The 27,455-nt window shown below is 39.5% G+C and overlaps 1 protein-coding gene and 1 pseudogene across 2 annotated transcripts in view; both read left to right on the forward strand.

The window, feature by feature from the left end:
- FAF2 (Fas associated factor family member 2) overlaps positions 1-27,455 on the forward strand; it is an 80,622-nt gene that overhangs the window by 14,704 nt on the left and 38,463 nt on the right. The window lies entirely within an intron of this gene.
- On the forward strand, positions 24,062-27,308 carry LOC126070312 (ferritin heavy chain-like; annotated as a pseudogene).

A 27,455-nucleotide genomic window follows, 5' to 3' on the forward strand; every position in this document is an offset into this window, starting at 1 on the left:
TTGGAGTTCTGTTCTACATTCCTCCCCCCCACCCCAGCCTTTTGATCAAGATTCTTTGGTAGAATCTTTGATCAAAATGCTTAGTAATGGTAGCCAGGCACCATCCAGTTTTTCTGGTCTCATGGCAAAGGAGACAGCTGTTCATGGAGGCTATTTTATTGTTTTTGATGTGTGTGAATTGAATTGTTTTCTTAATTTTATTTTTGGATTCTTGCTAGTGAATAAAATACGATTACATTTTGTATGTTCATCTTATATCTTGCAATCTTCCTGATCTTATTTATTCTAATCGTTTTTTGGTGGATTCTTTAGGACTTTCTGTATACAAGATCTTGTGTGCCTGCAAATACAGATAGTTTTACTTCTTCCTTTCAAATCTGGATGCCTTCTATTTCTTTTCCTACCTAATTGCTTTAGTACACTGTTGAATAGAAATGGCAAGAGCAGACATCCTTGTCTTGTTCCTAATCTTAGGGGGAAAGCATTTAGTCTTTCACCATTAAGTACGATGTTAGCTGTGGGTTTTTTTTTTTTTTAACTTTTATTGAGCTTCAAGTGAACGTTTACAAATCAAATCAAACTGTCACATATAAGTTTATATACACCTTACTCCGTACTCCCACTTGCTCTCCCCCTAATGAGTCAGCCCTTCCAGTCTCTCCTTTCGTGACAGTTTTGCCAGCTTCCAACTCTCTCTATCCTCCCATCCCCCCTCCAGACAGGAGATGCCAACACACTCTCAAGTGTCCACCTGATACAAATAGCTCACTCTTCATCAGGATCTCTCTCCTACTCACTGTCCAGTCCCTTTCATGTCTGATGAGTTGTCTTCAGAAATGGTTCCTGTCCTGTGCCAACAGAAGGTTTGGGGACCATGACTGCCGGGATTCCTCTAGTCACAGTCAGACCCTTAAGTATGGTCTTTTTATGAGAATTTGGGGTCTGCATCCCACTGATCTCCTGCTCCCTCAGGGGTTCTCTATTCTGCTCCCTGTCAGGGCAGTCATCGCTTGTGGCCGGGCACCAACTAGTTCTTCTGGTCTCAGGATGATGTAGGTCTCTGGTTCATGTGGCCCTTTCTGTCTCTTGGGCTCTTAGTTGTCGTGTGACCTTGGTGTTCTTCATTCTCCTTTGCTCCAGGTGGGTTGAGACCAATTGATGCATCTTAGATGGCCGCTTGTTAGCATTTAAGACCCCAGACGCCACACTTCAAAGTGGGATGCAGAATGTTTTCATAACAGAATTATTTTGCCAATTGACTTAGAAGTCCCCTTAAAGCATGGTTCCCAAACCCCCGCCCTTGCTCCGCTGACCTTTGAAGCATTCATTTTATCCTGGAAACTTCTTTGCTTTTGGTCCAGTCCAATTGAGCTGACCTTCCATGTATTGAGTGTTGTCCTTCCCTTCGCCTAAAGCAGTTCTTATCTACTAATTAATCAGTAAAAAACCCTCTCCCTCCCTCCCTCCCTCCCCCCCTCGTAACCACAAAAATATGTGTTCTTCTCAGTTTATACTATTTCTCAAGATCTTACAATAGTGGTCTTATACAATATTTGTCCTTTTGCCTCTGACTGATTTCGCTCAGCATAATGCCTTCCAGGTTCCTCCATGTTATGAAATGTTTCACAGATTCGTCACTGTTCTTTATCGATGCGTAGTATTCCATTGTGTGAATACACCACAATTTATTTACCCATTCATCCGTTGATGGACACCTTGGTTGCTTCCAGCTTTTAGCTATTGTAAACAGAGCTGCAATAAACATGGGTGTGCATATATCTGTTTGTGTGAAGGCTCTTGTTTCTCTAGGGTATATTCCGAGGAGTGGGATTTCTGGGTTGTATGGTAGTTCTATTTCTAACTGTTTAAGATAACGCCAGATAGATTTCCAAAGTGCTCGTACCATTTTACATTCCCACCAGCAGTGTATAAGAGTTCCAGTCTCTCCACAGCCTCTCCAACATTTATTATTTTGTGTTTCTTGGATGAATGCCAGCCTTGTTGGAGTGAGATGGAATCTCATCGTAGTTTTAATTTGCATTTCTCTAATGGCTAATGATCCAGAGCATTTTCTCATGTGTCTGTTAGCTGCCTGAATATCTTCTTTAGTGAAGTGTGTGTTCATATCCTTTGCCCACTTCTTGATTGGGTTGTTTGTCTTTTTGTGGTTGAGTTTTAACAGAATCATGTAGATTTTAGAGATCAGGCGCTGGTCGGAGATGTCATAGCTGAAAATTCTTTCCCAGTCTGTAGGTGGTCTTTTTATTCTTTTGGTGAAGTCTTTAGATGAGCATAGGTGCTTGATTTTTAGGAGCTCCCAGTTATCTGGTTTCTCTTCGTCATTTTTGGTAATGTTTTGTATTCTGTTTATGCCTTGTATTAGGGCTCCTAGGGTTGTCCCTATTTTTTCTTCGATGATCTTTATCATTTTAGTCTTTATGTTTAGGTCTTTGATCCACTTGGAGTTAGTTTTTGTGCATGGTGTGAGGTATGGGTCCTGTTTCATTTTTTTGCAAATGGATATCCAGTTGTGCCAGCACCATTTGTTAAAAAGACTTATCTTTTCCCCAATTAACTGACACTGGGCCTTTGTCAAATATCAGCTGCTCATATACGGTTGGATTTATATCTGGGTTCTCGATTCTGTTCCACTGGTCTATGTGCCTGTTGTTGTACCAATACCAGGCTGTTTTGACTACTGTGGCTGTATAATAGGTTCTGAAATCAGGTAGAGTGAGGCCTCCCACTTTCTTCTTCTTTTTCAGTAGTGCTTTGCATATCCGAGGCTTCTTTCCCTTCCATATGAAGGTGGTGATTTGTTTCTCTATCACCTTAAAAAATGACATTGGAATTTGGATCGGAAGTGCATTGTATGTATAGATGGCTTTTGGTAGAATAGACATTTTTACTATGTTAAGTCTTCCTATCCATGAGCAAGGTATGTTTTTCCACTTAAGTATGTCCTTTTGAATTTCTTGTAGTAGAGCTTTGTAGTTTTCTTTGTATAGGTCTTATACATCCTTGGTAAGATTTATTCCTAAGTATTTTATCTTCTTGGGGGCTACTGTGAATGGTATTGATTTGGTGATTTCCTCTTTGATGTTCTTATTTGTTGATGTAGAGGAGGCCAAGTGATTTTTGTATGTTTATCCTATAACCTGAGACTCTGCCAAACTCTTCTATTAGTTTCAGTAGTTTTCTGGAGGATTCCTTAGGATTTTCTGTGTATAAGATCATGTCATCTGCAAATAGAGATAATTTTACTTCCTGTTTGCCAATCCCGATGCCCTTTATTTCTTTGTCTAGCCTAATTGCCCTGGCTAGGACTTCCAGCACGATGTTGAATAAGAGCGGTGATAAAGGGCATCCTTGTCTGGTTCCCGTTCTCAAGGGAAATGCTTTCAGGTTCTCTCCATTTAGAGTGATGTTGACTGTTGGCTTTGCATAGATGCCCTTTATTATGTTGAGGAATTTTCCTTCAATTCCTATTTTGGTGAGAGTTTTTATCATAAAGGGCGTTGGACTTTGTCAAATGCCTTTTCTGCATCAATTGATAAGATCATGTGGTTTTTGTCTTTTGTTTCATTTATGTGATGGATTACATTAATGGTTTTTCTGATAGTAAACCAGCCTTGCATACCTGGTATAAATCCCACTTGATCGTGGTGAATTATTTTTTTGATATGTTGTTGAATTCTATTGGCTAGAATTTTGTTGAGGATTTTTGCATCAATGTTCATGAGGGATATCGGTCTGTAATTTTCTTTTTTTGTAATGTCTTTACCTGGTTTTGGTATCAGGGAGATGGTGGCTTCATAGAATGAGTTGGGTAGTATTCCGTCATTTTCTGTGCTTTGAAATACCTTTAGTAGTAGTGGTGTTAACTCTTCTCTGAAAGTTTGGTAGAACTCTGCAGTGAAGCCGTCCAGGCCAGGGCTTTTTTTTGTTGGAAGTTTTTTGATTACCGTTTCAATCTCTTTTTTTGTTATGGGTCTATTTAGTTGTTCTACTTCTGAATGTGTTAGTTTAGGTAGGTAGTGTTTTTCCAGGAATTCATCCATTTCTTCTAGGTTTGGAAATTTGTTAGAGTACAATTTTTCGTAATAATCTGATATGATTCTTTTAATTTCAGTTGGGTCTGTTGTGATGTGGCCCATCTCGTTTCTTATTCGGGTTATTTGTTTCCTTTCCTGTATTTCTTTAGTCAGTCTAGCCAATGGTTTATCAATTTTGTTAATTTTTTCAAAGAACGAGCTTTTGGCTTTGTTAATTCTTTCGATTGTTTTTCTGTTCTCTAATTCATTTACTTCAGCTCTAATTTTTATTATTTGTTTTCTTCTGGTGTCTGATGGATTCTTTTGTTGCTCAGTTTCTATTTGTTCAAGTTGTAGGGACAGTTCTCTGATTTTGGCTCTTTCTTCTTTTTGTATGTGTGCATTTATCGATATAAATTGGCCTCTGAGCCCTGCTTTTGCTGTGTCCCAGAGGTTTTGATAGGAAGTGTTTTCATTCTCGTTGCATTCTGTGAATTTCCTTATTCCCTCCTTGATGTCTTCTATCACCCAGTCTTTTTTCAGGAGGGTATTGTTCAGTTTCCAAGTATTTGATTTCTTTTCCCTAGTTTTTCTGTTATTTTTTTTTATTGCCTTGTGGTCTGAGAAGATGCTTTGTAATATTTCGATGTTTTGGATTCTGCAAAGGTTTGTTTTATGACCTAATATGTGGTCTATTCTAGAGAATGTTCCATGTGCGCTAGAAAAAAAAGTATACTTTGCAGCAGTTGGGTGAAGAGTTCTGTATAAGTCAATGAGATCAAGTTGGGTGATTGTTGTAATTAGGTCTTCCGTGTCTCTATTGAGCTTCTTACTGGATGTCCTGTCCTTCTCCGAAAGTGGTGTGTTGAAGTCTCCTACTATAATTGTGGAGGTGTCTATCTCACTTTTCAGTTCTGTTAAAATTTGATTTATGTATCTTGCAGCCCTGTCATTGGGTGCATATATATTTAATATGGTTATGTCTTCCTGATCAATTGTCCCTTTTATCATTATGTAGTGTCCTTCTTTATCCTTTGTGGTGGATTTAAGTCTAAAGTCTATTTTGTCGGAAATTAATATTGCTACTCCTTTTTTGCTTGTTGTTTGCTTGATACATTTTTTTCCATCCTTTGAGTTTTAGTTTGTTTGTGTCTCTAAGTCTGAGGTGTGTCTCTTGTAGGCAGCATATAGACGGATCGTGTTTCTTTATCCAGTCCGTGACTCTCTGTCTCTTTATTGGTGCATTTAGTCCATTTACATTCAGCGTAGTTATAGATAAATAAGTGTTCAGTGTTGTCATTTTGATGCCTTTTTATGTGTGTTGACAATTTCATTTTTCCACATACTTTTTTGTGCTGAGATGTTTTTCTTAGTAAATTGTGAGATCCTCATTTTCGTAGTGTTTGACTTTGTTTGTTGAGTTGTTACGTTTTTCATGGCTTTTATCTTGAGTTATGGAGTTGTTATACCTCTTTGTGGTTACCTTAATATTTACCCCTATTTTTCTAAGTAAAAACCTAACTTGTATTGTTCTATATCGCCTTGTATCACTCTCCATATGGCAGTTCTATGCCACCTGTATTTAGTCCCTCTTTTTGATTATTGTGATCTTTTACATACTGACTTCAGTGATTCCCTGTTATGAGCATTTTTTTTTTTTTTTTTTTAGTAATCTTAATTTGTTTTTCTGATTTCCCTATTTGAGTTGATATCAGGATGTTCTGTTTTGTGACCTTGTGTTGTGCTGGTATCTGATATTATTGGTTTTCTGACCAAACAATATCCTTTAGTATTTCTTGTAGCTTTGGTTTGGTTTTTGCAAATTCTCTAAAGTTGTGTTTATCTGTAAATATCTTAATTTCGCCTTCATATTTCAAAGAGAGTTTTGCTGGATATATGATCCTTGGCTGGCAGTTTTTCTCCTTCAGTGCTCTGTATGTGTCGTCCCATTGCCTTCTTGCCGGCATGGTTTCTGCTGAGTAGTCTGAACTTATTCTTGTTGATTCTCCCTTGAAGGTGACCTTTCTTTTCTCCCTGGCTGCTTTTAAAATTTTCTCTTTATCTTTGGTGTTGGCAAGTTTGATGATAATATGTCTTCGTGTATTTCTTTTTGGATCAATCTTAAATGGGGTTCGATGAGCATCTTGGATAGATATCCTTTCGTCTTTCGTGATGTCAGGGAAGTTTTCTGTTAGGAGATCTTCAACTATTTTCTCTGTGTTTTCTGTCCTCCCTCCCTGTTCTGGGACTCCAATCACCCGCAAGTTATCCTTCTTGATAGAGTCCCACATGATTCTTAGGGTTTCTTCATTTTTTTTAATTCTTTTATCTGTTTTTTTTCCAGCTATGTTGGTGTTAATTCCCTGGTCCTCCAGATGTCCCAGTCTGCATTCTAATTGCTCGAGTCTGCTCCTCTGACTTCCTATTGCGTTGTCTAATTCTGTAATTTTATTGTTAATCTTTTGGATGCTGTGGGTTTTTTGTAGATGCCCTTTATCAGGTTACGGAGGTTCCATTATATTTCTCGATTAAGTGTTTTTATCATGAAAGGGTGTTTGGGTTCCCAAAAAGTTTAGACAACACTTGTAAAGCACCTGATAAGTAGTAGAGCTGTATCTAAAATGAGGCAGTATTGGAGAATGTTCAGTTATACACACAGTGACGTTCTATTGTATTTGCCTTTATTTTGCCAAGGAACATTTATTAGAGACTACAATCGAAAGTTTGTACAAAAGTATTGTTGCCCTTTTTTTTCTGGGGGGATCTGGGAGTTAAGAAACACTAAGTAACCTGAAATTTACTTCAAGGAGTGGAAGTCCTTTTCAAAAAAGATATATAAAAGATTTTGCGTGTAAAAAACTAACTCAAAATGGATCAAAGACCTAAATATAAACTCTAAAATGATAAAGATCATGGAAGAAAAAATAGGGACAATGTTAAAAGCCCTAATACAGGGCATAAAAAGAATACAAACCATGACTAACAATGCCATAACTAACAACACCAGAAGACAAACTAAGTAAGTGGGAGCTCCTAAAAATCAAACATGTATGCTCATCAAAAGACTTCACCAAAAGAGTAAAAAGACAACCTACAGACTCAAAAAAGATTTTTGTAAGATTTCTGGCTGCACCAAATCCTGTCAGGGTCTAATCTCTAAAATCTATAAGATACTGCAAAACCTCAACAACAAAAAGACAAATAACCCAATTTAAAAAATGGGCAAAGGATATGAACAGACACTTCACCAAAGAAGACATTCAGGCAGCTAACAGATACATGAGGAAATGCTCTCGATCATTAACCATTAGAGAAATGCAAATCAGAACTACAGTGAGATGCCATCTCACCCCAACAAAGCTAGCATTCCTCCAAAAAACAAAATAATAAATGTTAGAGAGGTTGTGGAGAGACTGGACCACTTATACACTGCTGGTGGGAATGTAAAATGGTACAAACACTTTGGAAATCAACTTGGCGCTTTCTTAAAAAGCTAGAAATAGAACTACCATATGATCCAGCAATCCCACTCCTTTGAATATATCCTAGAGAAATATGAGCCATCACACAAACAGATACATGCACACCCATGTTCATTGCAGCACTGTTCACAATAGGAAAAAGATGGAAACAACCTAGGTGCCCATCAGCGGATGAATGGATAAAGAAATTACAGTATATTCACAATGCGATACTACGTGATGATACAGAACGATAATGCATCCACAAAGCATCTTCATAACGTGGATGAATCTGGAAGGCATTCTACTGAGTGAAATTAGTCAGTCACAAAAGGACAAATATTGTATGAGACCGCTATTATAAGAACTCAAGAAAATGGTTAAACACAGAAGAAGATGTTCTTTGATGGTTACGAGGGTGGGGAGGGTGGGAGAGGGATATTCACTAACCAGGTAATAGACAAGAATTATCTTAGGTGAAGGGAAGGGCAACACACAATACAGCGGAAGTCAGCACAACTGGACTAAACCAAAAAGGAAGAAGTTTCCTGAATACAACCAAATACTTTGAGAGACAGAGTAGCAGGGGTGGGGGTTTGGGGGCTATGTTTTCAGGGAACATCTAGGTCAATTGGCATAACAAAGTTTATTAAGAAAATGTTCTGCGTCCCACTTTGGTGAGTGGCATCTGGGGTCTTAAAAGCTAGTGAGTGGTCATCTAAGATGCATCAGTTGGTCCCAACTCAACTGGAGCAAAAGAGAATGAAGAACACTAAAGACACAAGGAAAATACGAACCCAAGAGACAAAAAGGGCCACAGAAACCAGAGACTCCATCAGCCTGAGACCAGAAGAACTAGATGGTGCCTGGCTACCACCAATGACCGCCCTGATGGAACACAACAGAGAGTCCCTGACGGAGCAGAAGAAAAATGGGGTGCAGAACTCATTCTAGTAAAAAGACCAGACTTATTGGTCTGACTGAGACTGGAGGGACCCTGGAAGACATGGCCCCTGGACTCTCTGTTATCTCAAAAGTAAAACCATTCCTGAAGCAAACTCTTGAGACAAAGATTAGACTGGACTATAAGACATAAAATAATACTCGTGAAGAATGTTCTTAGCTCAAGTAGAAGATACATGAGACTAAACGGGCAGCTCCAGTCCAGAGGCAAGATGAGAAGGCAGAAAGGGACAGGAGCTGGTTGAATGGAAACGGGAAATCCGGGGTGGAAAGGAGTGTGATGTCACATTATAGGAAGAGCAACTGGGGTCACATAACAAGGTGTGTATAAATTTTTGTTATGAGAAACTAACTTGAACTGTAAACTTGCACTTAAAACACAATTCTTTAAAAAAAGATTTTGCATGTAGAATACTTGTCTGATATTCATACATACCAAAATTAAACCTGTGATTTGAGAATTAAAAGTGTTGATTATAAACTTTGTGGAGTTTATCGTTTAAAAATTAAAATTTCCAACAAGCTTAAGTCAATACATTATGTTTTATTAGCTTTTATTTAGCCTTTTCACATCCATTATCTTCTTAGTGTCTTATAGGTAACTCTGAGGCTGTTTTGGCACCCCATTTATTAGGTGAGGAAACAGCTCTAGGATAGGTGTAATTGTGGGCAACAAGAGCATAAACTTTGGAGTCAAAGACCCCCAGGTTCAAATTCCTGGCTCTACAATTTGCCTTGCGTTTGGCAGTGGGGATGTTAGTTCGTTCTCTAAGCCTCAAATTTTTTTTCTATAAAAATGAAAATATATTACTTATATCAAAGGGCTATTAGAATTAGATAGCATATTTTAAACTGCTCTGCATAGTGCCTGGCGTATAATAATTACTCAGTAAATGTAAGTTACTGTTGGTGTAGAATCTAGATCTTCTTACTGTTGGTGTAGTTGTCTTCTGCCCCAAATATAACATGTTGTTGTTGTTGTTCGGTGCTGTCAAGTCGGTTCCAACTCATAGTGACCTTGTGTACAACAGAACGAAACACTGGTCCTTGTGCCATCCTCACAGTCGTCGTTTATGTTTGAGCCCATTGTTGTTGCCACCGTGTCAGCCATCTGGTCAAGGTTCTCCCTACTTTTTGCTAGCCCTGCACCTCATGATGTCATTCTCCAGGGCCTGATTGCTCCTGGTAACATGTCCAAAGTATGTGAGGCGTAGCCACACCATCCCTGATTCTGAGGAGTATTCTGGCTGCACTTCTTCCAAAACAGACTTGTTTGTTCTTTTGGCAGTCCATGGTATGTTCATTGTTCTTCACCAACTCCACAGTTCAAACACGTCAACTCTTCTTCGGTCTTTGTATTCATCGTCCAGCTTTCGCATGCCTATGAGGCGACTGAAAATACCATGGCTTGGGTCAGGCCCTCCTTTGTCTCCAAGGTGACATCTTTGCTTTTTGAACACTTTAAAGAGGTCTTTTACAGCAGGTTTGCCCAATGCAGTGTGTCTTTTGATTTCTTGACTGCTGCTTCCATGGGTGTTGATTGTGGATCCAAGTAAAATTAAATCCTTGACAGCTTCAATCTTTTCTCCATTTGTCATGATGTTCCTTATTGGTCCATTTGTGAGGATTTTTGTTTTCTTAATATTGAGGTGTAGGGGCGGAGCCAAGATGGCGGACTAGGCAGACGCTACCTCGGATCCCTCTTACAACAAAGACACGGAAAAACAAGTGAATCGATCACATACATAACAATCTACGAACCCTGAACAACTAACACAGACTTAGAGACGGAGAACGAACTAATACGGGGAAGCAGCGATTGTTTCCAGAGCCTGGAGCCAGCGTACCAGTCAGGTACGGCACAAGCACAGAGAGCTGCTCCACACCCCTGAACTAACCCCGGGAGGGGGACCAGCCGGTTCCGTGGGCGACGTGGGACGCAGCCGGTAGGAGAAGTCCTCGGGAGGCAGTGACTGGTCTTGGAGCAGGAAGAGCAGCGTCCCAGCCAGGGAACCGTCCCGCCGGGATATGGACTGGACGCAGCGGATTTTCTGGAAAAACTAGTTTCCCAGTGATGGCTCGGAGACAACAATCCATATCAAACCACTTAAAGAAGCAGACCATGACAGCTTCTCCAACCCCCCAAACAAAAGAATCAAAATCTTTCCCAAATGAAGATACAATCCTGGAATTATCAGATACAGAATATAAAAAACTAATTTACAGAATGCTTAAAGATATCACAAATGAAATTAGGATAACTGCAGAAAAAGCCAAGGAACACACTGATAAAACTGTTGAAGAACTCAAAAAGATTATTCAAGAACATAGTGGAAAAATTAATAAGTTGCAAGAATCCATAGAGAGACAACATGTAGAAATCCAAAAGATTAACAATAAAATTATAGAATTAGACAACGCAATAGGAAGTCAGAGGAGCAGACTCGAGCAATTAGAATGCAGACTGGGACATCTGGAGGACCAGGGAATCAACACCAACATAGCTGAAAAAAAATCAGATAAAAGAATTAAAAAAAATGAAGAAACCCTAAGAATTATGTGGGACTCTATCAAGAAGGATAACCTGCGGGTGATTGGAGTCCCAGAACAGGGAGGGGGGACAGAAAACGCAGAGAAAATAGTTGAAGAACTCCTGACAGAAAACTTCCCTGACATCATGAAAGACGAAAGGATATCTATCCAAGATGCTCATCGAACCCCATTTAAGATTGATCCAAAAAGAAAAACACCAAGACATATTGTCATCAAACTCACCAAAACCAAAGAGAAACAGAAAATTTTAAAAGCAGCCAGGGAGAAAAGAAAGGTTTCCTTCAAGGGAGAATCAATAAGAATAAGTTCAGACTACTCAGCAGAAACCATGCAGGCAAGAAGGGAATGGGACGACATATACAGAACACTGAAGGAGAAAAACTGCCAGCCAAGGATCATATATCCAGCAAAACTCTCTCTGAAATATGAAGGCGAAATTAAGATATTTACAGACAAACACAAGTTTAGAGAATTTGCAAAAACCAAACCAAAGCTACAAGAAATACTAAAGGATATTGTTTGGTCAGAGAACCCATAATATCAGATATCAGCACAACACAAGGTCACAAAACAGAACGTCCTGATATCAACTCAAACAGGGAAATCACAAAAACAAATTAAGATTAATTAAAAAAAAAAGTACACATAACAGGGAATCATGGAAGTCAATAGGTAAAAGATCACAATAATCAAAAAGAGGGATTAAATACAGGAGGCATAGAACTGCCATATGGAGAGTGATACAAGGCGATATAGAACAATACAAGTTAGGTTTTTACTTAGAAAAATAGGGGTAAATAATAAGGTAACCACAAAAAGGTATGAAAACTCTATAACTCAAGATAAAAGCCAAGAAAAACGTAACGATTCAACTAACATAAAGTCAAACACTATGAAAATGAGGATCTCACAATTCACTAAGAAAAACGCCTCAGCACAAAAAAGTATGTGGAAAAATGAAATTGTCAACAACACACATAAAAAGGCATCAAAATGACAGCACTAAAAACTTATTTATCTATAATTACCCTGAATGTAAATGGACTAAATGCACCAATAAAGAGACAGAGAGTCACAGACTGGATAAAGAAACACGATCCATCTATATGCTGCCTACAAGAGACACACCTTAGACTTAGAGACACAAACAAACTAAAACTCAAAGGATGGAAAAAAGTATATCAAGCAAACAATAAGCAAAAAAGAAGAGGAGTAGCAATATTAATTTCTGACAAAATAGACTTTAGACTTAAATCCACCACAAAGGATAAAGAAGGACACTACATAATGATAAAAGGGACAATTGATCAGGAAGACATAACCATATTAAATATATATGCACCCAATGACAGGGCTGCAAGATACATAAATCAAATTTTAACAGAATTGAAAAGTGAGATAGATACCTCCACAATTATAGTAGGAGACTTCAACACACCACTTTCAGAGAAGGACAGGACATCCAGTAAGAAGCTCAATAGAGACACGGAAGATCTAATTTCAACAATCAACCAACTTGACCTCATTGACTTATACAGAACTCTCCACCCAACTGCTGCAAAATATACTTTTTTTTCTAGCGCACATGGAACATTCTCTAGAATAGACCACATATTAGGTCATAAAACAAACCTTTGCAGAGTCCAAAACATCGAAATATTACAAAGCATCTTCTCAGACCACAAGGCAATAAAACTAGAGATCAATAACAGAAAAACTAGGGAAAAGAAATCAAATACTTGGAAACTGAACAATACCCTCCTGAAAAAAGACTGGGTGATAGAAGACATCAAGGAGGGGATAAGGAAATTCATAGAAAGCAACGAGAATGAAAACACTTCCTATCAAAACCTCTGGGACACAGCAAAAGCACTGCTCAGAGGCCAATTTATATCGATAAATGCACACATACAAAAAGAAGAAAGAGCCAAAATCAGAGAACTGTCCCAACAAGTTGAACAAATAGAAACTGAGCAACAAAAGAATCCATCAGGCTCCGGAAGAAAACAAATAATAAAAATTAGAGCTGAAGTAAATGAATTAGAGAACAGAAAAACAATTGAAAGAATTAACAAAGCCAAAAGCTGGTGTTTTGAAAAAATTAACAAAATTGATAAACCATTGGCTAGACTGACTAAAGAAATACAGGAAAGGAAACAAATAACCCGAATAAGAAACGAGAAGGACCACATCACAACAGAACCAAATGAAATTAAAAGAATCATTTCAGATTATTATGAAAAACTGTACTCTAACAAATTTCCAAACCTAGAAGAAATGGATGAATTCCTGGAAAAACACTACCTACCTAAACTAACACATTCAGAAGTAGAACAACTAAATAGACCCATAACAAAAAAAGATTGAAACGGTAATCAAAAAACTCCCAAAAAAAAAAAGCCCTGGCCCGGACAGCTTCACTGCAGAGTTCTACCAAACTTTCAGAGAAGAGTTAACACCACTACTTCTGAAGGTATTCCAAAGTATAGAAAATGACGGAATACTACCCAACTCATTCTATGAAGCCACCATCTCCCTGATACCAAAACCAGGTAAAGACATTACAAAAAAAGAAAATTATAGACCTATATCCCTCATGAACATTGATGCAAAAATCCTCAACAAAATTCTAGCCAATAGAATCCAACAACACATCAAAAAAATAATTCACCCTGATCAAGTGGGATTTATACCAGGTATGCAAGGCTGGTTTAATATCAGAAAAACCATTAATGTAATCCATCACATAAATAAAACAAAAGACAAAAACCACATGATCTTATCAATTGATGCAGAAAAGGCATTTGACAAAGTCCAACACCCATTTATGATAAAAACTCTTACCAAAATAGGAATTGAAGGAAAATTCCTCAACATAATAAAGGGCATCTATGCAAAGCCAACAGCCAGTATCACTCTAAATGGAGAGAACCTGAAAGCATTTCCCTTGAGAACGGGAACCAGACAAGGATGCCCGTTATCACCGCTCTTATTCAACATCGTGCTAGAAGTCCTAGCCAGGGGAATTAGGCTAGACAAAGAAATAAAAGGTATCCGGATTGGCAAGGAAGAAGTAAAGTTATCACTATTTGCAGATGACATGATTATATACACAGAAAACCCTAAGGAATCCTGCAGAAAACTACTGAAACTAATAGAAGAGTTTGGCAGAGTCTCAGGTTATAAAATATACATACAAAAATCACTTGGATTCCTCTACATCAACAAAAAGAACATCAAAGAGGAAATCACCAAATCAATACCATTCACAGTAGCCCCCAAGAAGATAAGATACTTAGGAATAAATCTTACCAAGGATGTAAAAGACCTATACAAAGAAAACTACAAAGCTCTACTACAAGAAATTCAAAAGGACATACTTAAGTGGAAAAACATACCCTGCTCATGGATAGGAAGACTTAACATAGTAAAAATGTCTATTCTACCAAAAGCCATCTGTACATACAATGCACTTCCGATCCAAATTCCAATGTCATATTTTAAGGGGATAGAGAAACAAATCACCAATTTCATATGGAAGGGAAAGAAGCCCCGGATAAGCAAAGCACTACTGAAAAAGAAGAAGAAAGTGGGAGGCCTCACTTGACCTGACTTCAGAACCTATTATACAGCCACAGTAGTCAAAACAGCCTGGTACTGGTACAACAACAGGCACATAGACCAATGGAACAGAATTGAGAACCCAGACATAGATCCATCCACGTATGAGCAGCTGATATTTGACAAAGGACCAGTGTCAATTAATTGGGGAAAAGATAGCCTTTTTAACAAATGGTGCTGGCATAACTGGATATCCATTTGCAAAAAAATGAAACAGGACCCATACCTCACACCATGCACAAAAACTACAAGTGGATCAAAGACCTAAACATAAAGACTAAAACGATAAAGATCGTGGAAGAAAAAATTGGGACAACCCTGGGAGCCCTAATACAAGGTATAAAGAGAATACAAAACATTATCAAAAATGATGAAGAGAAACCCAATAACTGGGAGCTCCTAAAAATCGAACACCTATGCTCATCTAAAGACTTCTTCAAAAGAGTAAAAAGACCACCTACAGATTGGGAAAGAATTTTCAGCTATGACATCTCCGACCAGCGCCTGATCTCTAAAATCTACATGATTCTGTCAAAACTCAACCACAAAAAGACAAACAACCCAATCAAGAAGTGGGCAAAGGATATGAACACACATTTCACTAAAGAAGATATTCAGGCAGCCAAGAAATACATGAGAAAATGCTCTCGATCATTAGCCATTAAAGAAATGCAAATTAAAACTACGATGAGATTCTATCTCACACCAGCAAGGCTGGCATTAATCCAAAAAACAGAAAATAATAAATGTTGGAGAGGCTGTGGAGAGATTGGAACTCTCATACACTGCTGGTGGGAATGTAAAATGGTACAACCACTTTGGAAATCTATCTGGCGTTATCTTAAACAGTTAGAAATAGAACTACCATACAACCCAGAAATCCCACTCCTGGGAATATACCCTAGAGATACAAGAGCCTTCATACAAACAGATATATGCACACCCATGTTTATTGCAGCTCTGTTTACAATAGCAAAAAGTTGGAAGCAACCAAGGTGTCCATCAACGGATGAATGGGTAAATTGTGGTATATTCACACAATGGAATACTATGCATCAATAAAGAACAGTGAGGAATCTCTGAAACATTTCATAACATGGAGGAACCTGGAAGGCATTATGCTGAGTGAAATTAGTCAGAGGCAAAAGGACAAATATTGTATAAGACCACTGTTATAAAATCTTGAGAAATAGTAAACCTGAGAAGAACACACACTTTTGTGATTACGAAGGGGGGAGGGAGGGAGGGTGGGAGAGGGTTTTTTAGTGATTAATCAGTAGATAAGAACTGCTTTAGGTGAAGGGAAAGACAACACTCAATACATGGAAGGTCAGCTCAATTGGACTGGACCAAAAGCAAAGAAGTTTCCGGGATAAAATGAATGCTTCAAAGGTCAGCGGAGCAAGCGCGGGGGTCTGGGGAATATGGTTTGCGGGGACTTCTAAGTCAATTGGCAAAATAATTCTATTATGAAATCATTCTACATCCCACTTTGAAATGTGGCGTCTGGGGTCTTAAATGCTAACAAGCGGCCATCTAAGATGCATCAATTGGTCTCAACCCACCTGGAGCAAAGGAAAATGAAGAACACCAAGGCCACACGACAACTAAGAGCCCAAGAGACAGAAAGGGCCCCATGAACCAGAGACCTACATCATCCTGAGACCATAAGAACTAGTTGGTGCCCGGCCACAATCGATGACTGCTCTGACAGGGAGCACAGCAGAGGACCCCTGAGGGAGCAGGAGATCAGTGGGATACAGACCCCAAATTCTCATAAAAAGACCAAACTTAATGGTCTGACTGAGACTAGAGGAATCCCGGCGGCCACGGTCCCCAGACCTTCTGTTGGCACAGGACAGGAACCATCCCCAAAGACAACTCATCAGACATGAAAGGGACTGGTCAGCGGGTGGGAGAGAGACGCTGATGAAGAGTGAGCTAATTATATCAGGTGGACACTTGAGATTGTGTTGGCAAGTCTTGTCTGGAGGGGGGATGGGAGGATAGAGAGAGAGGGAAGCCGGCAAAATTGTCAAGAAAGGAGAGACTGAAAGGGCTGACTCAAGAAGGGGAGAGCAGGTGGGAGTAGGGAGTGAGATGTATGTAAACTTATATGTGACAGACTGATTGGATTTGTAAACGTTCACTTGAAGCTTAATAAAAGTTATAAAAGAAAAAAAAATATTGAGGTGTAATCCATACTGAAGGCTGTGGTCTTCGATCTCTTCAATAAGAGTTCCAAGTCCTCTTCACTTCCAGCAAGCAAGGTTGTGTCATCTGCATATTGGAGATTGTTAATGAGTCTTCTTCCAATCCCAGTGCCCAATTCTTCTTCATATACTCCAGCTTCTCAGATGATACCGTCCGCATACAGATTGAGTAAGTATGGTGAGAGGATACAACCCTGACACACACCTTTCCTGACTTTAAACCATACAGCATCCCCTTGTTCTGTTTGAACGAGTGCCTCTTGATCTCTGTACAGGTTCCTCATGAGCACAATTAAGTGTTCTGGAATTTCTGTTCTTCACAGTGTTACCCATGATTTGTTATGATCCACACAGCCGAATGCCTTTGCATAGTCAGTAAAACACAGGTAAACATCTTTCTGGTATTCTCTGCTTTCAGTCAGGATCCATCTGACATCAGCAATGGTATCCCTGGTTCCGGCTTGAACTTCTGGCAGTTCCCTGCTGATATAATGCTACAGCGACTTCTGAATGATCTGCAGCAAAATTTTAGTTACGTGTGATATTATATTGTTCAATAATTTCTGCATTCGATTGGATCACCTTTCTTGGGAATAGGAATATATATGGATCTCTTTCAATCGGTTGGCCAGGTAGCGGTCTTCCAGCATTGCATCCATTTCTGAAACATCTCAATTGGTATTCTGACAGTTCCTGGAGCCTTGTTTTTCACCAGTACCTTCAGTGTAACTTGTACTTCTTCTTTCAATACCAGTGATTCCCTCTTATATGCTACCTCCTGAAATGGTTGAACGTCGACCAATTCTTTTTGGCATAGTGACTGTATTCTTTCCATCTTCTTTTACTTTTTCCTGTGTCGTTTAATATTTTTCCCATAAAATCCTTCAGTATTGCAACTCAAGGCTTGAATTTTTTTCAGTTCTTTCAGCTTGAGAAATGCCGAGCGTGTTCTTCCCTTTTGGTTTTCTACCTCCAGGTCTTTGCACACGTCATTATAATACTCTACCTTGTCTTTTCGAGCGGCCCTTTGAAATCTTCTATTCAGCTCGTTTACTTCATCATTTCTTCCTTTCACTTTAGCTACTTAGTGTTCAAGAGCAAGTTTCAGAGTCTCTTTGGGCATCCGTATTGGTCTTTTCTTTCTTCCCTATCTTTTTAACGACCTATTGCTTTCTTCACATATGATGTCATTCCACAGCTCGTCTGGTTGTCAGTCATTAGTGTTCAACGCGTCAAATCTATTCTTGAGATGGTCTCTGAATTCCAGTGGGATATGCTCAAGGTCGTACTTTGGCTGTCATGGACTTGTTCTAATTTTCTTCAGTTTCACCTTGAACTTGCACATGAACAATTGATGGTCTCTTCCGCAACCAGCCCCTGGCCTTCTTCTGACTGATGATATTGAGCTTTTCCTTCATCTCTTTCCACAAATGTAGTTGATTTGATTCCTGCGTATCCCATCTGGTGAGGTCCAGGCAATAGTCACTGTTTATATTGGTGAAAAAAGAAGTTGTCGGTCTTGCAAAATTCTGTCACGTCATTTCCCGCATCATTTTTATCACCAAGGCCATATTTTCCAACTACCAATCTTTCTTTGTCTCCAACTTTTGCGTTCCAATCATGAGTAATTATTAATGCATCCTGATTACATGTTTGATCAATTTCAGACTGTAGAAGTTGGTAAAAGTCTTCAGTTCTTCATCTTTGGCCTTAGTGGTTGGTATGTAAACTTGAATAATAGTCATATTAACTGGTCGTCCTTGTAGGCATATGGATATTATCCTATCACTGACAGCATTGTACTTCAGGATAGATCTTGAAATATTCTTCTTGACTATGAATGCAGCACCATTCCTCTTCAGTTTGTCATTCCTGGCCTAGCAGACCACATGATTATCTGATTGGAATTGGCCAGTACCAGTCCATTTCAGCTCTCTGATGCCTAGGATATCGATGTTTATGTGTTCCATTTCGTTTTTGACAATTTCCAATTACCCTAGATTCATACTTCGTACATTCCACATTCCAATTATTAATGGATGTTTACAGCTGCTGTTTCTCATTTTGAGTCATGCCATATCAGCAGTCAGAGGTCCTGAAAGCTTGACTCCACCTAGGTCATGAAGGTCGACTCTACTTTGAGGAGGCAGCTCTTCCCCATTTGTATTTTGAGTGCCTTCTAGCCTGAGTGGTTCATCTTCCGGCAGTATTATGAGACAGTGTTCTGCTGCTATTCATAAGGTTTTTACTCGCTAATTCTTTTCAGAAGTAGACCGCCGGGCCCTTCTTCTTAGTGTGTCTTAGTCGGGAAGCTCAGCTGAAACCTGACCATCATGGGTGACCCTGCTGGTATTTGAAAACCAGTGACATAGTGTCCAGCATCACAGGAACACACAAGCCCCCACAGTATGACAAACTGACAGGCGTGAGGGGAAATATGGTACCTCTAAAATCTGTACATTTTGAGCAGTGGTAATTGAGTGGATCCTTAAGCATTTCATTTGAAATAAAAAATTTTATTCGGTATTTCTTTATTGAAAGGTGCTGTTGAATTTTTTTTTTTTTTTAATCATTCTGTTTTTTGATTCGATGGTAAGCTCCATGAAGGCAGAAATTTTCTTATTCATTAAGAAACTCCGGCATCAGTCTTGGTGCCAATTACATAGCTCAGTAGATTTTTGTCGGATGAATAGATTGGCTTAATTTCTTAGAATAAGATTGTAAAGGAGGCACAGGGAAGTCAAATGTGTTTTAACATAGGAACAAATATAAAACAAACATGTTTTAATTGTGACTAAGGTTCTTACCCAGGGCATCATGCCCATCATAACATTTTAGTCAGCGTTAAATGATATGCTTATGCTCAGCCAGTATAATATTACATTTATTATTAGAGTCAAATACTACAATAATAGTGGATCACCTGAAATCTTAATATTTTATTTGGAAGTAATATCCAAGTAAAGTCCATAAATTGTACTCAGTTGTGACTCTTGAATCTTTTTTAATCCATTGCTTCCTTCTGACTTTCCCTCCTTGTAATTCATTTGTTGAAGAAATGGGTTATTTATGTTACAGTTGCCCACAGATAGGATTTCGCAGATTGCATCCTGAAGGTGATATGTACTGTGTTCCTCTGTCCCTTTATGTTTCCTGGTAAGTTGATAGTTAGACATACAGGATTGATCTGATTCCTTTTGTTGTTGTTGTTGGGGGATAGGGGGAGCAAGAATGCTTCATGTGTGGTGTTTTGTATTTCTTTCAGCCATTCAGTTGCCATGGATTCAGTTCTGACTTACAGCAACCCTGTATGTGTCAGAGTAGAACTGTATTTCACAGGGTTTCAATGGCCGATTTTTTAGAAGTAGATCACCAGGCCTTTCTTCTGAGGTGCCTATGGGTAGAGTTGAACCTCCAACCCTTTGGTTAGCAGCCAGATACGTTAACTGCATCACGCACGTACTCCTCAGCTTTATTAGGCATTGCAAAATGATGATGTTCTAATTCTGTCATTCTTTATATTCTTTCAGAAGTAGATGTCTGGGGTGGGTATTGATGAAGATGTGTTTAATTTTGAGGGCTAGATGAAGATCACTTCACGTACTTAAGAACTCTAGTTGCTATTTCTCCAATACTTTTGCTTACAGTCAGTATCAAAAAAAAGTAGTAAAGTAATACAATTCAAGATTTGATGTTAAATGCTTCAAGGTGTGCCTGTTTAAGCTACCATTTTAGAGAGTGCCACAAGTGATAAATAGCAGAAATCACTATGAGCCCTGAAGTGCCTGTTGGCTTTGAATTTCCCCACCAAGGAATTTTGAAATTTTTCTCACAGTCCTAGAATGTATTTAGAAGAGAAAAATCTTTCATGCTAAATTCCGGAGTTTTGTTTTGTTTTGTTTTTTTAACGTTTATAAGTTCACGTTGGGTTTAAAGAAATAAAAGCCAAAGAAAAATCCACTCCCCTGAATTAACCCCCTTCTCTATCTTCATTGTTACTACCCTAGTTTACACTTCACTTCTCCTTAGGATTCTCTCAATAGCCTTTAATACTGGTGCCCCTGATTTCAATAAAGCCTTACCACTTTTTCCAGAATAATTTTTCTAACAAATTTTCTAACAAAAATTTAATCATTGCTTACAGCAGCATGAAATCTTTGTTTGCCCTTCATAATCTGACCCCTACTTGACAGTCCAACCTCATAATTCTACCTTCTCAATTTCTAGTCCAGCGATGCTTTTTAGTTCCCTTAACACGCCATTCACTCTTAAGTTTCCATACATGCTTTTCCCTTTCCTTGAAATACCTGTGTCCACTAGTTTTCAGCTGAGAACCTTGATATCAGAACTTTGTTATCCTCCCTGAGTCTCCTGAAAGCCTTAAGGGTTTGTTTACTACTGGTATATGGAGCCCGTGTGGCACAGTGGTTAATATGGCAGCTAACCAAAAGGTCGGCAGTTCAAATCCACACAGCCGCTCCTTGGTAAACTTACGGGGCAGTTCTACTCAGTCCTGTAGGGTAGCTATGAGTTGGAATTGACTTGACAGCAATGAGTTTAGTTTTTGGTTTGATACATGGTTATTATATGGTTATTGTCATAATAATAATAGTCATTTATCAAAAACTTCTTGTTTTCTAACATGTATTAACCAACTAATAATGGAAAACATGGCAGCATAGGCAAGAACCTGGACTTTGAAGGGAGTCACTTCTAGGTTTCAGTCTCAGCTCCACCACTTATCATTTGGATATTCTTAGATAAGGTACATAAGGATCCTCTTGGATCCTTGGCTATCTCAGTGGTGAAAATAAAGGTTTTAGTACTTACATCATTTAAAAAAAAAAAATCAAAACCAAACCCATTGCCATAGAGTTGATCCCAACTCATAGTGACACTGTAGGACAGAGTAGAACTGTCCCATAGGGTTTCCAAGTCTGTAAATCTTTATGGAAGCAGACTGCCACATCGTTCTCCTGCAGAGTAGCTGGTGGTTCAAACTGCTGACTTTTCAGTTAGCAGCTGAGCACTTAACCACTGTGCTACCAGAGCTCACTTATAGTGCCAGGGCCCTGGCGGCACAGTGGTTAAGCATTTAACTACTAACCAAAAGGTTGGCAGTTCAGATCAACCAGCTGCTCCTTGGAAACCCTATGGAGCTGTTCTGCTGTCCTCTGTAGGGTCGCTATGAGCCAGAATTGACTTTGATGGCAAAAGGTTTCGTGTTTTTTTGTTTGTTTGTTATATAGTTAGTAAAGGGAGCTGCTGGTATTTAATTTTAGAGGCTAGTAATTAAATGTGAATAATAAAGATCAGTATAAGAGTTACAGTTACAGACCAGAGCCTAACAGTGCTCACTTAACTTACTAAAAGGACTCCAACTTCAATTTCTCTTGCCACTACCAGAGGGGGGCACAATGCCTTTTGCATAAAGCAAAGCCATCTCTGTGGTGAAAGGGGAGAACAAAGTTCCTCTGGTTTTTGTCAGGTTTCTGTCTGGGAATAACTGAAAATAAAACTTAAATATGCATCCTCAATTAATAAACTAGAGCCACCAAGCTAAGTAGACTGTAGAGAGTACTTAGACCTCAACTGAGATTTCATACCAACCCCCTGAAGTATTTTATTAATACAAATAGATGACCTATGGAAAGAGAAACACTTCTTAGGGAAACAAAATGATTACACCCAATTACCCAATCCTTAATCTGGTTAAATACTACACCAGCTATTGTTTGAATCATATTTAAGCAAGAAATAGACCAGTGATCACAATATTTTAGAAGTGGGGTGCCAAGTGGTTGACTTCCTCTTGTCTTCTGACTTGAGTGAGGAGGAAGTTAGACCAAGGCTGGAGTAGAAAAGGGGTACAGGGTAGTTCACACACTTTCCCCCCATCTTCCCTACCATTTTACTTCTTAGAGATTGACTGGGGTCCAGGGTATTTTTTACCCCAAAGGTAGATACTTTTCCCACTAATGTTGTCAGCCAGTCATACTCTGATTTAAATGGTTGTAACCAAATACCCATTACCCATTGCCTTCAACTCAATTCCAACCCCTAGCAACCCGATAGCGCAGTGTAGAATGCCCCATAGGGTTTTCAAGGCCATAATCTTTATGGAGCAGCTGGTTCAAACTCACAGTAGAAGGTCCCTGTTAGAGTTGGGGGGGGGGGGTTGGTGACGGGGAGGATGTACATCAGAAATTCAGAATCATACAAAAGACCGGAGTTATTGGTCTGAGAGAGACTGGAGGACCCCTGAGCCTGAGACTATGGCCCTTAGATACCCTTCAAACCTGGAACTGAAGCCATTCCTTGAGATCACATTTCAGCCAAATAATAGATCTATAAAATAGTTAACACCCATGAGGAAAGTTCTATTTAGAACAGTCATCTGTATGAGACCGAAAGGGCAACATCTGCCCAAAAGCAAAGATGAGAAGGCAAGATGGGGCAGGAAAACTGGACGAATGGAAAAGAAGAACCCAGAGTGGTAACAGAGAGAGTGCTAACACGTTGCAGGAATTGCAACAAATGACAATTGACCACATCAGTTTGTGTATAAACTATTGAATGGAAAACTAATTTGCTCTGTAAACCTTCATCTAAAGCACAGTTAAAAAAAAGTTAGAAACTGTTCAGTTCTAAAAATAATAATTTGGAAGGAGTTGAAACCTGTGACGGAGGTTATTAAGTCTAACATTCTGTCTACTTCTCTGTTTCGCCTCTCTTCCAGAAGTGCTGATAGCCAAACATTATGTTCTTGTCAGGGAAGAATTGGTAGCAAGGCTAATGGAGTGTCTCTAGCCAAAACTGCAATATTTCTTTCTGAACAAAGCTGGCATTGCAAAACTTATGTTGACACTGAAATAGGAATGAAAATTGACTTGAGACATACTTAGCTTTTGACTCACATTGAAACTAGCCCTATCCAGTGTACATCGGAATAGTCCTTTTGAAATATATTTTGGCAGTATGTATCAAGAACTTTAAAAATATGCATATTCCTTGACTTAGAATTCTAACTGGATCCTAAGGGGAAAATCCTAAATATAGGGAAAGCTTGTAAACAAAAATGTTCATCAAGCACTATTTTAAAAACAGTAGTGAAAAATTGGAAGGAATTATAACACACACACACACACACATACATATATATATATATATATAAATTGTTGTAGCCAATTGGAATATCATGTAACCATTAAGATGACTAATGTATAAGCGAATGCTTGATATAATCAGTAAGAGTGTTCAACTTTGTACACATCTAGGAGATAGAAGTCCTACGGAGAAGAGAAAATAGAGAATGTTCCCCAAATCTGCCTGTCTGCAGTAATGTGGGAAGGTGGGCTGGCAGTGGGAAGGGTGGGGTAGAGAGGGAGAGGTTGGTTCCCAAGCCAGGAGTGAAAATACCAGAAGAGTCCTACAAAGGTAAAAACAAAAACCACAGATGAATGGATTCTAGAAAGGAGAAGCAAAGCCTATTGACTAGTTTCTCCTATAATTAAAAAAAAAAAGCGGGGGCAGGGGGGTGTTGAATCAAAACCCTAAACCCTTTGCCTGGAAGGTGGGGAACTGGAAGGAAATATACTAATATGTCAAAGAGTTGTATTAATAGTGGTTGGGACCGTAAGGAACCCCCACATCCCCTGTCTTCCTCTAGCATTTAAATTTTCTTTAACATGCAATAGGTTTAAAAAAATACAAAACTGAGAGAAAACCTGGGTAGGCAACCCTGTCTGGGTTGTGGATGCAACTGTTTTCAGACAGTTGATGCCAAGTGAGTTCAGGGTCCTTGTTCATTTGACCTTTGGATAGATCACTAGAAGCCATTCTGCTGTCTAGCATTGAGGACAGGCAGTCCATTCCCACGCAATACATTTAGTATTGTGACATAATAAGGGTATTCATCTTTGCATTCATCTTTGTTTGGCAGTGTTTTTCCACTTTCCCCCGTTTTTAAGTATTTTCCTCTTAGTGTAAATAAATTTTTCTTAGAAAGATAAGCAAAATTTTTCCAGCAGCTTTCCTCATTCTTAATAAATGACACTGTTGTCGCATTTGCGCAAGCATATGAGTCCACCTGAATATTTCTTTTCCTCTCTCCCACGTACTTAATATATTCATCCAGTCCTTTTGGTTTTACCTTCAAAATATATCCCAAATTTGCCCACTTCTTTTCCTCTGCACTGCTACCATCCAGTTCTAAGCCACCATGCTCTTCCCCTTGAATTTTTATGTCTCCCAGAAGGGTCTTGCTGTCTTCTGTGCCCTATGCTCTTTACAATTAATGCTTCCCACAGCAGCCAGATGATTTTTATAAAAAATGCACATATGATCATGTCACTCCCCTCCTTAAAGCAAACTAAACCTGTCGCAATCAAGTCGATTCTGACTCATAGGGACCTATAGGACGGAGTAGAACTGCCCCATAGGGTTTCCAAGGAGCAGCTGGTGGATTCAAACTACACACTTTGGTTAGCAGCTGAACTCTTAACCACTGCGCCACCAGGGCTCCAAAAACAAACCACTGAATCTAGAATTAAGATTCTAGATTGATTCTCAAGTCTAGCCGCACATTAGAGTCACCTGGAAGCTTCTCCCCATCCCCAATAAATAAATAAATTTACTGACTAAATTGCACTGGGAGGGATCAGGGCATCTGTAGTTTTGTTGTTGTTGTTGTTGTTTGTCTTAAGCCCCCTCAAGTGCTTCGACTGTGCGGCAAAGGCTGAGAAACACTGCCCTAGCTGAGTGATTTTCCCATGCCTACATCTCTGACCTTATCTGCCAACTTGCCAAGCTTGTTCTCTCTTAGAGGCAGGGCTTCCAACTGGTTCAGTAATTGCCAGCATAATTGGCAGCCTATGCATTACATAGCAACTAAATCTGTTGTTCGTTGGATTTTGGCCCCAGTAGGAAACAAACAGCAGTACCCTGCTCAAAGATGGTGGCTGGCTGCACTGCTTTGAATGTGTGTGGCTCTTCACAATCCTGCCAGTAATCCAGTCTCCAGCATCAGCCTCCTGAAATTGTCAGGATCCATGCAGGAGACTGGATTTTTGGTTGGATTTTTAGCAGGACTGTGGAGAGCAACACACATTCAAAGTGGTACAGTCGGCCGCCATCTTTGAGCAGGGCACCAAACAACAAACCACTAAACCAAAAAAAAAAAACAAACCCACTCCCATCGAATCAATTTCGACTCATAGTGGCCCTATAGGACAGAGTAGAGCTGCCCATGGTGGGTTTGAACTGCCAGCCTTTTGCTTAGCAGCCATAGCACTTAACCAGTACACCACCAGAGTTTCCAACAAACTGCTACTGGGGTCAAAATCCAACGGGCAGAGACGTTCTTCGGAGAGTCACCGTGGTCTTCTGCTTCACTACCTGGCACTCACCAACCTTCCCCCAGCCAGCTGCTCCCAGCCAGCCTTCTGCCACCTCCTCACAGCAGCACCCTCCGACGCCCCACAGCCCCCTGCCACTGCTCCAGCACCACGCACCCACCACAGCCTTTCCTCAATGACCGCATCCCCCTTGCAGGTGCACCAGAACTACAGTCAGGACTCAGAGGCCGCCATCAACTGCCAGATCAGCGTGGAGCTCTAATACCTCCTACATCTACCTGTCCATGTCTTACTACTCTAAAAGCGATGATGTGGCTTTGAAGAATTTTGCCATATATTATCTTCACTAATCTCACGAGGAGAGGGAACATGCTGAGAAACTGATGAAGCTGCAGAACCAACGAGGTGGCCAAATCTTGCTTCAGGATATCTAAAAAACAGACTGTGATGACTGGGAGACCGTGATGACCGAAGGCAGTGGAGTGTGCATTGCACTTGGAAAAAAGCATGAATCAGTCACTACCGGAACTGCACAAACTGGCCACTGACAAGAAGAACCCCTATTTGTGTGACTTCATTGAAACTCATTACCTAAATGAGCAGGTGAAATCATCCCAAAGAGTCGGATGACTGCATAACCAACTTGGAAGCCCTAGAATCTGGCCTGGCAGAGTATCTGCTTAACAAGCACACCCTGGAAAGCAGTGATGCAGAGACCTGGGCTTGAGCCTGGCAGCCCTGTAGCCACAGGGTGACTTCTCTGGTCACCAGGACAACACATGCATGTTGGGTTTACCTTTCCCTTTCCTATAAATTGTACCAAAATAATCACTGAAGTTCTTTCATTTGTTCCGTTCCTTCAAATAAAGTAATTTGGTACCTGAGGGGAAAAAGATCCAACAGGCAACAGCTTTGATTGCTGTGCAGTGCATATGGTGCCTTTGCTTACATTGGCAATTATTAAACTGTTCCAAACCGGTTCGAAGCCCTGCTCAGAAGTTTCATCCCAAGTTGGTTAATTTTTTTTTTCCTTTTAATTTTAGAATAGATTTAGATTTACAGAAAACTTAAAAAAATAGTACAGAGAATTCCCATATACCCAGTACTCCGTGTAACATCTTGCATTATTAGTATGGTACATTTGTCACAATTAATGAACCAATATTGATATATTATTATTAAATAAAGTTTATGCATTATTCCGATTTCCTTAGTTTTTCAGGCTCTCATCCAGAGTATGACGTGACATTTAGT

The sequence above is a fragment of the Elephas maximus genome, chromosome 2 (assembly GCF_024166365.1).
Source record: "Elephas maximus indicus isolate mEleMax1 chromosome 2, mEleMax1 primary haplotype, whole genome shotgun sequence".
Lineage (NCBI taxonomy): Eukaryota > Metazoa > Chordata > Mammalia > Proboscidea > Elephantidae > Elephas > Elephas maximus.